We start from the raw sequence: 14,559 nt of genomic DNA on the forward strand, positions 1-14,559 counted from the left end.
CATTTAGGGCGACACAGGCCAGAACAGCTTTTGTCAACTCATATCTGATTGGAGATGCCGCGGCATGGGCAAACCCCTTGGTTCAGAGGGACGATGGCATTCTTTACGATTGGGATGGATTCCTTGAGGAGTTTGGCAAAATATTTAACAGACAGTCCGCGACCATGAGCAAAGACCTCAAACTCCTGACTCTGAAGCAGGGCAATAGGGAACTGGTTACCTACATTACTCACTTAAATCACCTTGTGGCAGAAGCAGACTGGCCTAGAGAAAAAAAAGATGTCACTGTTCTATCAGGGGCTCCAGCATGACCTTAAGGATTTAATTGCGCACGTGGATCCCCAACCCACAGAATGTCCAGCCATGATAGACCTGGCCTCGCACCTAGAGCATAGAGAGACAAAAAGGCTGGGCGATATAAGACGTAGGGACACATGACCCATAGCACAGCTCAACCAAACACGTCAACCACGAACCTTGGAGAAGCAGTGGCATTAACAGGGAAGCAAGTGTCATGATGCCCGCTCCCGGGGAGCGGTTCAAGCCCTGCGTCCCCGAAAGCGGACATCCAGTCCCCAAGGAAGGACCCAGCAACCCCATATAGGGGCCCTTTGGACAGTGTCCTGGCGCCTATGGCGCCAGGCTCATAAAAGACATCAGTCCTGGCACCATAGGCACCAGGCTCATTATGGAAGTGCTTGGGTGCACTTACCTGATGCAGACCATGCTGCAGGATCCCGGCCTCCTTGAGGCCTGAAAGGAACTACTTTACCTGTGGGACTAATTTAGCATCTGGGCGTGGTCGGGGAAGGATACATACCTGGAACTTCTTCCAAGGCTATTTAAATCCCACCCGAACAGCCACACGTGCTTCGCGTTGTTCTGCATCTAGCAGCTGGACGCGCACCGTGTCTGCTCCTGCATCCTGACTTCTGCCACGCCTGCCAGCATCCTGGATCACCTGCAAAGGAAGAGAAGAAGAGACCAGAAGAAGGAAAAGTCCTAACCTGCTAAAATCCGCATCCCGGAGACATCTCGCCGACAATCCTGAAAAGGAAGACTTTTATTTAAAAGCTCATTGCGTCGATCGCTGCAGCGCCGCATTCCACTCACCTTTACAGGGCGCCTCCATGTTCAGCAGCGATCATCGCGATTCGCAGTCACTCCCCAGCACCTAGGGAGAAAAAGACCAGAACAAAAAGGTGAGAGAGAGAAGGGAATAAGGAAAGCTAAATCTGCATGTTAAGACTTACCTGTTGATTCATTCCCTCTTCATTTCGGGTCCGCGCCGCATCCTGGCATTTCCGGATCCCAGCCCCTAAGGGGAAAAAAAGACATCAGCGTTAATGAGCGAATGAAAAGACATTACCAAAAAACGCTCATTAAAGACTTACCTGATTTCTACAAGGATTTCACCTCTCATCTCGGGTCGGTGCCTGTTCCCCGGCATTCCGTACCCCAGCCCCTATGGGGAAAAAGACACTAGCATTAGTACATTAATGCATGGACACAAGGGGAACCTCTTATCAAAAAACTTACCTGGAAGCCAAGCAAGTTTGGTTCTCACCAATCCGAAAATCCAGTGAAGTAACTGGATGCCAACGCGCCCCTGCATCAGAAGCAGGATGGAGAGCTTGTCCTTCCAGACCCTAAGGTGAGACGCTACGAGGAATCACAGAAGGGTTTCGAGGAGGGTGCGAGAGGAAAGTGGGAGGCTGATTGCATTACCCCGCAGACAGTTAATCCCCTATTTTCGCCTACAGAAGGATACTTCTGCGAGCCAGACAAGCCGGATTTGGGGGCCCAGTCCAGTCCTTCTTTCGAACCCTGAGCATCAACTTAGAAGAGGTCACAGCAGTGCGAACCAGGCCAGCGCCTCCGTGGGAGTCAGGTGAGCGTTACAGCAAGGAAAGCATGCAAATAGGGTCCACAAGAGGCCCACTTACCAGGAAAGAAAAGGAGCAGCAACGGAAAGAGGGGCTGTGTATGTACTGCGGTACTACAGGCTATTTTGTGCGGGAATGCCCATCCAAGCCCAAGACACAGGGAAACGCCTCGGCGGTCGTAGGTCACATTGTCGAGCCTAGACATTCGTGGGCACCCTGCTGTTGGTAGCACCAACTACACGTCACACGTTATCCTTCCCGGTTGGTTGTGCTTTCTGGGTCAAGAGGTCACTGTTACCTTGTTGGTTGACTCCGGAGCTACAGGAAATTTCATCGATCCCCATTATGCAGCTATGCTAGATTCCGGTGAGTTGCAAGCATCCGCCAAAAGCCAGAGGATGGCACTCTGCTTTGTTCCAGTCCCATCACACACAAAACTCAAGACAGTGATGCTTAGCTGTGGGGGAAACCATTGGGAGGAGATCCAGTTTGATCTCATTGCTGCACCAGTTTGGGGTAATTTTAGGGCTCCCATTTCTCAAGAAACACCACCCACAGATACATTGGTCAGAGGGAAAGATCTGCTGGGACTCACCATATTGTGCAAAAAAACTGCTTTAAGGTTATAGTGCCGACGGGTCCGGAGCGCACAGTGCTGAGCGTGAACACGCAGGAAGCCCTTACTGTTGCCTTAGATCTTAGTGCCTTGTACCCGGATTATCATGACTTTTGTGACATATTCATCAAACGGGCAGCGGAAACACAACCTCTGCACCGTTCATTCGATTATCGCATAGATATGGAGCCAGGTGTGGTCTTGTGTAGTCGCGTCTATACTTTAAGCGAGGCTGAAACCAAGCACCTACACGAATACATAGAGACCAACCTTCGTAATGATTTCATTAGACACTGAATCTCACGCTCTAACCGCAGCGCATTACTGCAATAGCCAGCGCTCCTGCATCGCGCTACCTACCTTGGAAACTCACCATAGTCATTAGTGGAAATGGTCACAGAGCCGTGGATGCAATTGGGAGCGTTTCTTACACAATGCTCGAGAGAGACTAGCGCCGCACACCAGTAGCCATGTGCGGTCATACCCGAACTGTGTTGCATGTCAATTAGCCATGGGCAGTCACGGCAGAAGTACTGCTTGTGATAGGCACACGGATTAACGGTGTGCAACCACTAATACTTCTGCCTACAAACCTTAGACTAGTTACATGCACATGTGAAGCAATGTGCAGCGGTTGGTTTCAGAGGCACATATTTACCTGCTTTTTTGCAGCGTTACTCTGCTACTACAAAGCAGCCCGATTGGGACCAATTCGGAGAGCTAACAGGAGCAACAAGGGACATTCCAGCCAGCAGAATCTAAAGTGTTCTACTGTAATGTTGTTTGTCTCATGAAAGTACCATTATGCTTAATGGGGGGGATGTCGGGTACAGAGACATGTGTCTGTGCAAGGATGTATATGAAGATGTGCTTCCCCCTACCTGTCCATTCTTTCTCCCTTCTCTTCCCGGTTTTCCTTGAACCCCTGTACCCATCCAACCATCGATACCCTAACCCTCCTTCCCTACTGGGATTGCGGAGGCCTGTGTAAGCTTAGACTTGCAGGTTCCAAAACCGTTGTGGGGGAGCTTGGTTCGTGCTACTCCTGCGGCTTGGAGCTGTGGGCCCCGTCACCACACGAATTTAGGGTTTCCCCGAACCCTGAAGTGTTCCCAACATCGTCAGGCTTGTTGGGTGCGATTTCTTTTCAAGGTTCCAGTTTGAAATATTATATTGTCAGGGGAACAGAGGGCTGATTTGCTTTCCAGACTTGCAGAAGAAAACAAGATTAGTGGTCCCAAACTATACTGTCAGAGGCCAACATTGCAGCACTATGGGGCGAAGGGTGAGCAATGACTGCCTTGGATGAAAATGAAACAAACATCAGAGGAGTTATGTCCATTACCTACAACAAACAAACCATGGCAGTAGATGTCATTAGACTTCCTAATATAGTTGCTAAGGTCAAAGGGGTTACATAAATAATAATGATCTTGGAAAAACAAATAACTGTTAGATGTTTCAGATAGAGAAGCACATACTGCGTTAGGCTGACAAAGTCTCCATTCCAACATGGCTGCTCTGATTTGCTGTAGCCTAACACCTGCATATTTGCAAATCCGAATATCCTCCTCCCCTTCATCAGCACTCTCAAGCAACTCGTTTTGCCTCAGTAGGTGTCAACGCCATGACCAAATTCTAAAACGTCGGCAATTAAACAAAAGGTTTCATATTAGTGATAAATGATGCAAGTCACTCTAAAACCTGGCCACAGAAAACTACGTCCTGCAATTAATCGATTAGCGTAATATGGCTGAAGTCAAGCAGAATCAGGTCAACCACACCATTTCTACCTACCAGCAATACACGGTCGTCCAGTACTGATGTCAGAACAGACACCACACCCTTCGAAATCTAAAACCAGCTTAGAAGCCTTCTATATACAACTGCTAACTTGAAGACACTGAAAGGTTGCACCATGACGAAGAGTGTTGTACGACACTACACATTTCCCTGAGCTAGTGTAGTCGGCAAAGCTGCAGCATGGTATGAAACTCAGGTGACCCCAATTCATCGTCACAAAAATACTTCAGGGCTTGGGCAAGAGTACATGTATTTGAGGATGTACAATCCTACATTTTCCCTCCTCTCAAAAGAAAACAAATGAGGTACATTCCTTTTCTGAACAACAAGATTCCCACCCAACAGTGCAGCAGGTGGAGTGAAGCTGGCAGAGCATGAACACTCTAGTGAAGAGGCTTCATCAGTAATTACATTTCATGTATATTTAATTTCAAAAGGTTATTCGCATCAACAATGCATGAAAGAGGTAGTGAATGAATAAGGCTGGAAGAAAACATATCTTACTTACGTTGGGCCCCCATTAAAATTAAGCCATACCATTCCGTAGTTTGAGAAGGACATTATGTACACACTGCTAATTAAAAACTTCATACATGTGAACAGCAGTCACTACCATTCGCGCACGAACAAATGGATACTAGATTAAAGCATTAACAAAAGAGGATGCTGACAAGTTAATCCTGCTCTTACTGTGTAGGCTACTCATGCAGCGAAGTAGCTTCCAGATGGCCCTGCATGAATGAGAGGTACAGGGCTCGAAACAGCAGTCAGTATTATTTGAAACATCAGCTAATTCGCCTTTAAAAACATGTTACATAAAGACTGTTACCCCCACAAGAAACCCGCTCGACCATGTAAACTAATGAGTTTTTTTCTTTTAAAAATAGAATACTCTTTCCACGGCCCAGGCAGAGCAACACGATGTAAAGCGCTTCATTCTATGAAACACGTTGACAGATGGGTTTTATCCTAAACATCTTTTCACGGAATAGGGCTGAGCATATACCAACTGTAAATAAATAAAAAACAATTTTCTAGCACAAAATTATCAAAGCACATTACGTTTCCAATGTTTACCCCTACCCAACATATGTTCATTTTTGGACTGCACAGTTTAGCACCCATAATCCTACTTGTAAATTCATTGCTGAAGTAGCAGATACACCACGTCTTATATGTACACGTCTGCTTTCACATAATAGACATGCATACAGCAATTTAAAAGAAAACGATATGTGAATCGCTGGAGTAAACAAGGGGGTAAAATACAGCTTTCAGGGTAAAACACTGCCGGCGATGGCAAGGAGCAATAAGGAATCAGGATCAAACTAGTCCAGGGTCGCAAACTGCAAGCCTGTGCGACCATTTGCCGCTGCCAAGGCACTAAGAGTTTGAAAAAAGAAAAGTTTACATTGAATAGCAAGTCACAATATTTTGCCCTCATGATTACCCTTTCGCATGTAACACTGTACAGTCTGTACATTGTTAATGTAGATATTTTCCAAAAAATGGCAAGTTTAAATGGTGAGGAAAAAAGTATTAGGAAGCACAAACTGTTAAAACAAAAAATACATTGAACAGAAGATGGCCAGAAACATACCAGGAAAGATGGATGAAAGTCACAACTAACAGGAGCTGATCTACTAGACAGTGAGGGGTACAGTAGTCAGAGGTTTTAAAAAGTATATTTAAATGAAAAATGAATGCCCAAATAAATTGCAGAGTAAATGACTGCCTTGCCAAAGGCCAGATCCTGCCCATGGATAGAATCTAGGGAGTAGTGTTTTACAAAAGTATGGACCGAAGCCCATGTGGCTGCTTCACAGATGTTACGAATAGGAACACCCCACTGCAGGGCAGTAGAGAAAGCCATACCCCTAGTAGAATGGGCCCGTAAGCCTACCGGGGGGTCCTTACCCGCCAAGCGGTAACATTCAGAAATTGCCAAGATAATCCATCTAGACAAAGTCTGCTTAGTAACAGCTGGTCCCAAACGCCTTCCAGCGTAACCTATAAAGAGCTGATCGTCCACTCTGACCCGGGACATGCGTGAAATGTAGAAACTTAAAGCTCTCCTAGGATCCAACCTATGGAGCCTCTCCTCTTCCTTACCAGGATGCGGAGAAGAATAAAATGCCGGAAGAATGACCTTCTGGCTTAAAAGAAATTCCAGCACCACTTTCGGAAGAAAGGAAGGACGAACCCTAAGGACAACCCTGTCCTTATGAAACACAGTGGAGGGTGGCTTAACAGAAAGTGCCTGCAACTCACTCACTCTGCGAGCGGAAGTAACCGCAACTAAAAATACAGTTTTAAGGGTTAACAGTCTCAAAAGACAAGAATGTAAAGGCTCAAACGGAGCACCCATTAGGAATTTTAGAACAAGGTTCAAATCCCAACCGGGCACCTGAAAAGGTGACGGTGGAAACACATTAGTGAGCCCTTTCAGAAACTGAGAAATCAAAGGCATTTTGAAATAAGAACACTCCTCAGACGAGCGCTTAAATATTGACAGTGCCACCACGTAACCTTTAATGGTACCCACTTGCAGGCCCTTGTGGGCTAAAGAAAGCAAAAAAAGACAGAACCATAGGAATGTCAACATGAAAAAGGATCCACATTCTTAACCCTGCACCAGTCGCAGAACTTTCTCCAACGGCAACGGCACAGGGACTTGCTTTCGGCCAGACGGCCTGCAATAAACACCTCCTTCATGTCTTCAGGGAGGTCCCAATCCTTATAACTCAACCTTTCAGAAGCCAAGCGTGAAGGTTGAGGGATCTGACCTCTGGATGGAGAACCAGACCCCCTCCCTCCCGTGAGAGCAGATTGTCTCGGTAGGGAAGACGGCGTGGAGGGCAGATGGACAAGTCGAGAAGGTCCGGGTACCACGTTCTCTGGGCCCATGCCGGAGCAATGAGAATCATCCGGGAACCGAACCTCTGCAGCACTTGCGGGATGACGGGGACTGCAGGAAACGCGTACAGCAGTGGGAAGGACCACTCCACCACGAACGCGTCCCCTAAGGCTCCTCTTGGAGGAAATTCCCACGAGCAGAACTTTTTGCACTTCCGGTTGACACTGGAGGCGAAGAGATCCACTTGTGGGGTCGCCCAAAGGGCGAAGATCTCCAGGAGAATCTCCTGAGCCAGCTCCCACTTGTGAGAGAATGCGCTCTGACTGCTCAGAGCATCCGCCGTCTCATTTTCATCTCCGGCCAGATGAACTGCCGAGATCGAAATTTCCTGCTGGATGGCCCAGAACCAGAGCTGCATCGCGGCCATGCACAGAGGAAGTGACCCTGCCCCCCCTTTTTGTTGAGGTAGTGCATGGCCACTGTGTTGTCCTTCAGAATCAGGACATTCTTCCCTCGCACAGTCGGCAGAAAAGCCTTCAGGGAAAGCCTGACGGCCCTCAGCTCCAACAGATTGATATGGAGTCTGGACTCTGACGGAGACCAACGACCGCTGACTCAACTTGTTGGCATGAGCTCCCCATCCCGTGAGGGATGTGTCCGTCACGATCGTCACTTGCGGCCAGGGTAGCCAAAAAAGAGCCCCCCCTTCATCAGATTGCCTACGACGGCCCACCACAGAAGGTACTAGACGACCGAGGACGGCACCTGAACGGGGTCCGACATCCTGCCCGAGGACTGCGACCACTGCATCTTGAGGGCCCATTGCAGAGATGTCATCCGCAACCTGGCCTCTGGCACCAGAAGAATGCAGGATGCCATGAGGCCGAGCAACCTCAAGAACTCGAACGCCGGGAGACTCTGGGCATGTTGAAACTTGCGCACCATCTGCAGAATGTGATGAGCTCTCACCTAGGGAGGGAACCACTACCCCAGGGACGTGTCGAGCACTGCTCCGATATACTGGAGCCGCTGAGTTGGCGTCAAGTGGGACTTCTTTAAGTTGAGGGAGAAGCCCAGCTTGTGAAGGGAGTGGCAGGTGACGGAGAGATAATCCAGGACTTGCTCAGGAGAGCGCGCCCTGATCAACCAATCGTCCAGGTAGGGGTAGACGTGAATCCCCCCTTTCCTGAGATACGCTGCTACCACCACCATGAGCTTGGTGAAAACCCTCGGGCGGAGGTCAATCCGAACGGCAGGACCCGAAACTGAAAGTGCAAATCGCCAACCGCGAACCTCAGGTACTTCTTGTGCTTGGGATGGATCGGCACATGAAAGTAAGCGTCGTTGAGGTCGAGAGACACCAACCAGTCCTGAAGTTGAAGGGCCTAGAGGACTTGAGAGAGAGTAACCATCTTGAACTTGTCCTTCCTGAGGAGCTTGTTCAAACCACGCAAGTCCATGATGGGTCTCAATCCTCAGTCTTTCTTCGAAATCAAAAAATAAGGGGAATACGACCCCTTGTTCCTCTCCGCTACAGGCACCAGTTCTATGGCGCCTTTCTCCAGCAGGGATTTGATTTCCTGCGCAAGGAGCGGATCCGGACTCTTCAAAGAGAGATTCCCTGTTGGATTGTTGTGAGGCCTCTGCCAGAAAGGAAGACAGTAGCCGCGGGCTATGATCTGCAGAACCCACACATCTGAAGTAATGGCACACCATTCTACAAGATGCTGCGCCAGCCTTCCCTCAACCGGCGAACCATGGGACATGGCCTCATGACCGAGCTGAAGCGGCTGCGGCAGTGCCTGAGGGTAAAGAGGCAACTGCCCGAGCGGCTCTGGCACCTCGAGTACCTTGTTTTCCACCTCTGGCACTCCTACGTGGCCCCTTTGACTTGCAGCCCCTCTCAATCTACCAAAGGAAGAGTAGTACCGAAAGGAACCTCCCCTCCATTGCTGTCCCCTAGGACGAAAAGGCGGAGGTTGGCAAACTGCAGCGCTCAACGACTTCGTTGCAGCTTTGGAGGTCTGCAACCTCTCAAGGCTCTCGTCAGACTTGCTGCCAAAAAGATGTTCACCATCAATGGGCATGTTGAGAAGCCAGGCTTGCAGATCAGGAGCAAACCCCGACTTCTGCAACCACGCAAATCTGCGCATTACGGTTCTCGCCGCCATGGACTGGCTGACACAATCTGCCATGTCGAGACCCGACTGAACGGATTCAAACATGGCATCCTTGCCATCCTGAACAAGATCAAGAAAGCCATCCCGTTCCTCCCCTTCGGGAATATGTTCAGCCGCCAAAGAGACAATTCCACAGAGTATGAGTGAAACGTGCTAAGGCACACACGGAGTTGGCTGCCTGTAAAGCCATACCCCCCTGAAGAAAACACTTTCTTCGCCCAGCCATCAAAACGTTCGTCGTCCCTATCAGGAGGGATGGTAGGGTACGATGCCTGTTTTGCCTAGGCTGTAGCCGCCTGCACCCCCAAACTCTCCAGAGTGGGGTGCGAAGTCAAGTAGCTGGGGTCGCTACTGGCAGGATGTTATTTTTTCGGCAAAGACTTGCCCACTGTCGGGAGACTTTCTAGAGCCGTCCAAGCCGCAGCCACCCTTCTTTGCAAGACCATGTGGAATGGCAGTACCGTGTCAGTTGGTGGACCTTGGTCCAAGATGTCGGTCTCATCCTGCAGAAAATCTCCTGATGGCGCAGACCACCCTAAGTATTCCGTGACCCTCGACATGAGGCGCCGGTACGAGGATTCAGCATGCGTACCCGGCTCAGGCCTGCCAAACTCAACCTCCGGGGAGGTGTCCAGACCACTGGCGTCGTGCAACGACTGACGCAGGTCTTCTAACTGGCTATGATCAGATAATAGGTCATCAGGAACTATACCATCATCAGACCCTTCATCCACCTCAGAAATATAGTCAAGAGGTTGGAATAAATCCCTGGATGAGGGCACGTGTTTGGACTTGGCCAGAGCCTTCCTCTGGGTTTCCACCGGTCGGCGGGGCACCTTTGGAAAATTCTCCTCGAAAGGCATCGGCGGAATCGGCGTCGAGCAGCATGGCGCTGATGGCTTCGACCAGGCCCCGAGGGCAGAGCCCCGAGCGTGTCCTTTGACGGTCTCGGTGCCGAAGGCGTCGACATCTTGTTCGAAGACCTCACAGGCTCCGACGGTCTTGATGGCTTCGAGGACCGGGACCTGGAGCAGGCATGGCTAGAGCGATCCACCTTGTCCGACCGGGACCTCGAAGGTTCCCAGTGATCGCGACTACCACTCGAGCCCGAAGGCGTGCGAATGGTATCTCTAGCACGTTCCCTGCGGGCATCTTTTGACGGCGCAGACGGAACGGATCCCTACGACTGAAAAATCACCATCATCTCCTTACGGAATGAATCCCATTCCGCAGGAGTGGAATGCATGGTGGGACAAGCAACCCGCCGACGGGCGCAGTCCTCGGACGAGGACGGGGAAGGCGACCGATGACGGCGCTTCTGTGAGTGCCTCAAAGAGGCAAAGGAATGGTGGGACCCGCTCCGGGACCGAGACCCCCTGGACTTACGCCTTCGGAGTTAACGCCTGGCAATCGTCACAACCATCCATGGCGTGGTCCTCACTGAGGCACCAGAGGCAGGCGTTGTGCGGGTCCGTCAGTGACATCTTGGAACCGCAGTCCCGACACTTCTTGAAACCCGGCCGCGGAGTAGAAGACGAAGACATCATGGAAATCTTCCTAAACAAACTGGTTCGAAGAACCGATAGAACAACTCAGAAGAACCGAGGCGCACCGAGATCTCCGAAGCGAACACGTTCGCGGAAAAAACAGAACTGAGGCTACGGCCGTCGTGCGTCCTACTTAGAACGCTGCCTTGAGGGCAGCGTATCGACGTCATTGATGCAGAAAATTTGCCAAAGCAGCACAGCTGTGGTGACGTCAGAGGACCCAATCCCCTCGAAAGTGAGGTGTACAGAATTCAGAGGTTTTAAATAGTATATTTAAATGAAAAAGGTTCTTCAGGAGCATAGTGGACAAAGCCCAGGGAAGCACTCCTAAGGATCTCTGACCATCAACATTCTCCCAGTTACTCAAGCAGTTTCGGGTCTACAAGACAAGCAGGCATAGTTTGCCAAACAAGTAATATAATCGCTATCTAAGAGAGCTTTCCACCTTAAAAACAATGGGAGTTGGGTATTCTTGTTCCAACGTTGACATGACTCTACCATGAGTGACTGCCGGTAGCAGCACAGCTTTTGGCCTGTAATGTTTGAAATTGCACATGAGTAGCAAGCATGAAGGAGAGGCTCCCCACATTTCCATCCTGAGGAATAAGTGCCCGCCAAAAGACCTCCTCCTGCGATTTCATCAGACTTCTCTGGGATCACTGGGGCTTTGCTTATACAAATGTCTATCCACCCGCCAGGAGGAAAAACCTGAAGAAAGTGCCCACCTGAGCAGAGAGGAATATGAAAGCCTCCAGAGAGGGGCACAGCAGTCTTGGAATCCACTGCAGTCCTGAGTGACTGTTGGCAATATAGCACAGGCTCGGCTTTTTCAGCCACTTTATTACCACCATCCTTCTCTTTGCTTATATCACAGCACATGATTCACCCTTTGTGTGATAGATGTATATGACAAATCATTTTTCTGGGCCGATGAAGGGATATTGTTCCAAATGCTTCTTTCGCATGGGCCTTGCAGACAGGTGGTACCTGTTCAGATTCCCACCCCTCTACGCCATACATCATGCTCTGCAAGGAACTCATGGTGGCAACAGTAAAGACAGACACAAGTGATCACAGTTCAAGGGTGTGTATTAAACTGTAGGCAGGTTCCCCTTATATGCACTTGTACAATTCAAACAGTTTTTGAAAAATCTTCAAAGTTCTGTAAGCAAGCTGAGTTCAATGCAAGAAAGTCCTTTATGTTAGCCTTCGAAGCTACACGCCACACTGACACCGATAACATAGATTTTCCTTTAAAAAAAAATTAAAAGAGAATGTACCTATTGTGAAATGGCAACTTATATGGGAACCAATAACTATTTTGAATCACCATATTCTCAGTGCTGAATTGTGGCCACTTCTGCCTGAACCATTAGACGAACAAACAAATAATCCATAATATGAACCATTTTAAGCAGATCTCAGAAAAAACATCAATTTGCTTTCTTAATATGTATGATATATCTTTGTGCCCAGCATAAAAGCGTATTAAATAGATATATCATGCTTCAGGAAAGTGTGTGCAGACAACAAGCTCTACAAAACATTAACGTGTGCCAACTTTGCTGAAAATGTATTTAAAGAGGTTGTCTTACCAGCCAATCAATTAGTGCACAAGGATTTCTGTAGATCTATTCTGAAGAAATAAATCACAATCCACGCTGGGATGCCATGGAACATGAGGACCAGTGAAGCCTAAAATGAAAAACAAAAAAAGAAAAATTGCCATTTTATCTCCATTTCATGAAATACATATGTATTAGAGAAACTAAAAAGCTCCAAGATTGGCATTCAGTTTAAATAGGCCAGCACTCATAATGTGCACTCGCCACCAGCCACCGGCTAGTGATAATTGACTCTTGGCGAGTAAGAAATATTGTACTGTGTGTATGTATAGAACTGAGGAAGCAATTCACTTATTTAAGGCTTGTTAGTAAATGATATTACAGTTTCATCTCAATATTCCCATTTTCAAAAGATGTTTTTACATTCTATGCAAAGTATTCTTAGGTTCGGCTCTCATATGTCTAATCACTGCCCAAGGGCAAAGTAACTCTGGGCTAAGATTTGGAGATCCAACCTTGCACACGGGGAGCAGCCCAGAGAAGTTCGTGGGCTGATGGTGTTGTGTCTGGACAAACAATTGGGTCAATTTTCCCCGAGGGCGGTTCGGCTCAGAATGGGCTAATTTTAAGGCTTTGGAAAAGGAGACCGAGGCCCATGATTGATGAATGGGTGAACATCACCCCGTCGGTTTCATTTGACAATAATCTAGTAGACGAGGTGTGACCCCAATACAAGTTTGCTAGGATATGGAGTAGTTTCTTGGAGTACTAGGCCTGATCATTCTAGGGTTTAGGTTACCTTTACTTGCATTCTTTTCATCTTCTTTTGACCCCTGCCTGTCTTTCCCCTCTCCGGTTTCCTTTTCACACTTTCCTTGTATTCCCCTCTGCATTCCTCCCCACACTTTTCTAACTCTGCTTATCCCTTCATGGCTGCAAAGCTCGAGAGGATCCTAGAACTGGCCCCCTATGGATCTAGAACTGCTAGTACATATGGATATTGATATGAGGACCAGGCGGATGCAGTAGTCTAGTTTACTGAGCACAAGGGCAGCGATTAGAGCTTTAGCAGAGTGGAGGTGCTGGTGGATCTTTTGGATACTTAGAAGTTCGAATCTTGCTGCTTTGGCAATGATAAAAGTGATTTAGTTTAAGATCACTGTCAAAGACCCCAAGATTCCAAGTCTTGGGCTATGGAGATAAGGGATGGGAGATTGGGGTTGGCATTGGTGGCCAGGAGAATGAAAGCTTTGGTATAAGAGGAGTTTAGCATCAGACAGCATAGTGTTATCCAGTGCAGTGCCCAAATGACAGGAGGGAACAGAGGGGAAGGTGAAGACGATCTCTGATGTCATCAGCAAAAAGGTATTAGGAAATGCCAAAGGATTACATATGTTTATTCAAGGAAAGGGTGTGCATTAAATAGCTCCCAGAGCTGGAGAAAGAGCAGTAAGAGGCAAGAGGCCTCTTACTTGAATCCTAAGGAGGAGAGAGGTCTTGGTCAGCAAGATTAATATTATCGTGGCCACCTGGCATAGACTTGGAAGAGGCCAGTTGGTAGAGATTAAAAATCGAGGAAAGATGAGAACAGAAGCAAGCTCTTTCATCATCTGATGAACATGAGCATTAGATGAGTCAGCTCAGCTGGGGAAGTTGCAGAGATCCGGGGCAGGAAAAGAAAAAAAAACAGTGGGGTTGGAGGTTGGTGGCCAGGAGAGGGAATATAAAAAGGGTGGACAGAGTGTCCTATATTTTGGGATTTTAGAGAAGCAGGAGGCAAAGGCATCAGCAGATATGGAGTGGAAATTGCTGGGCAGGACAAGCATTGCCTAAAACGTAAAGTGCAGCGTATGGGAGTGTGAGCAGAGAGGATATAAACCCAACTTAAAAGGACGTTTTATCAGGTCACAAGTAGTGGTGAAGGCAAAAGAGAATCCTTCAAAGCATTGACCAGAGCAAGGGAGCGTATTGTTAAAGCAAGACATAAAATAAGTAGTGTCACATAGCAATTTGCTATGCAATTCGATAGGATTGCAAATTAGACACTTGTGTAGCACAGCCAGCTATTTAAATAACTCTGTTCAATGAAAGCACAGCTCACCCTG

At 48.2% G+C, this 14,559-nt stretch overlaps 1 protein-coding gene across 4 annotated transcripts in view; it reads right to left on the reverse strand.

Moving 5' to 3' along the window:
- The window catches only part of WASF3 (WASP family member 3), a 730,276-nt gene that overhangs the window by 609,798 nt on the left and 105,919 nt on the right, over positions 1-14,559 (reverse strand). For all 4 annotated transcript variants that reach the window (XM_069639295.1, XM_069639297.1, XM_069639294.1 and 1 more), the window contains one exon: positions 12,485-12,584. The gene's annotated coding sequence lies outside the window, so the exon portion shown is untranslated. The remainder of the gene's footprint in view (positions 1-12,484; positions 12,585-14,559) is intronic.

The sequence above is a fragment of the Ambystoma mexicanum genome, chromosome 7q (assembly GCF_040938575.1).
Source record: "Ambystoma mexicanum isolate Mex_15411 chromosome 7q, UKY_AmexF1_1, whole genome shotgun sequence".
In the NCBI taxonomy this organism is placed as follows: domain Eukaryota; kingdom Metazoa; phylum Chordata; class Amphibia; order Caudata; family Ambystomatidae; genus Ambystoma; species Ambystoma mexicanum.